A 1,564-nucleotide genomic window follows, 5' to 3' on the forward strand; every position below is an offset into this window, starting at 1 on the left:
ATTCCTGCAGAACTAATGTGGGGTATAGAATATGGAATATACAATATATAATATAATATACAATATACAATATAAAATAAAATAAAATAAAAATGGATGGCACCATGAAAGAAAGTATTGAATGTAGATGAAATATTGAGTGTTCAATATAAAGGATCAAATATATAAATATATAAATATAAATATATATATATATATATAAAGGCGACTCGAGTTTCAGGGCTATTTTCCTTCGTCATGGCCGGTATGACAGACTTTAACAGACTATATATATATATATATATATATATATATATAGATAAATTATAAAAATGATATAAAAAAAATGTACAGTACAGTACTGTTTCTACTTCACAGATTTTCACCTATCGCGTGAGGTTTAGGAACGTAAGATAGTCGATGGATTACAGTATAACTATTTTGAAGTAGGGCACATGCTCTCTAATTTTCATAAGCATTGATTTAATATGAACTTCTAAAGCATATAATTTCTGTAGTAACTTCGATCGCTTTTCAGAAATGTATGACGATTTAAGCGGAGAGTAAGGAGAATGTCACACACATATAACAGTGTTCCACGCAATTTCCATCTACCAAATTCACACACAAGATATTGGTCGACCCGGAGCTATATTAGAAGATACTCGTTCAAAATGCATCGCAGTGGGATTGAACCCAAGACCATGTGATTCTTTACTCATTTTAATCCAGGTTAACCCTGTCGAAATTTTGAAGATATTTATATAAATAGGGATAACACACATACGGAAGCGTCCAGTTGTCCTTTATTGCAGTAAATAAACCAAAAGCAACTGTTCTCAAACGAGGACAGTGGGTTAATCGCACATAATTTATTATGCCATAGTATGTGTCAATGTTGTGACTGCTTTTATTTCCTCCTTAATTCCTTTGCTTCAAAGAAGACATTTCTCTAATGATTTTTTAACGTATAGCAGTATTACTTTGTATACGTTAGGATAATGCGAAGTAATCTTTCTTTCAAAATATAAACATTTTTGCATTTCAGTTTTTCAGAACCAGCCAGTATTGTTCCAGCTAAAAAATATACAAACTACAACCACCAAATATTCCACAAAATAAATTTATCAATATATATATATATATATAAACTATAGAAGAGGGGACCGCGAAAGGTAGGGTACGTATATAATGGTTTTGGATGCCTGTTGATGGAACCTTCCGCGGGACTGTTCTGGTAGATCTCAAGCTTCGGATATTTTTTAAAACGGGGGCCACATTTTTCATTAACGAAACACTTTGAAACTTAGAACACTGGTAGAATGTGTCATATAAAACATCTTTTTCTCTTAGTCTTCTTAAAAAAAAAAAGAAATCCCTAAGTTATTCCATGTTAAAGTTGTATTTCTGTAATTTCAACCAATCACTGACGTCCATTCAGCCGATATACATTAAGTGCCGACTACATAAACAAACGATTCTGAAACAATTCTATCGGTGATAGGGTTAGGGTAAAACAGCAAATTTAAAAAGAAAAAAGCAAATAAAACGAAGAAAAAAAAAAGAAAATGAAAAAAGCAAATAA

Source organism: Octopus bimaculoides, chromosome 5 (assembly GCF_001194135.2).
Source record: "Octopus bimaculoides isolate UCB-OBI-ISO-001 chromosome 5, ASM119413v2, whole genome shotgun sequence".
In the NCBI taxonomy this organism is placed as follows: domain Eukaryota; kingdom Metazoa; phylum Mollusca; class Cephalopoda; order Octopoda; family Octopodidae; genus Octopus; species Octopus bimaculoides.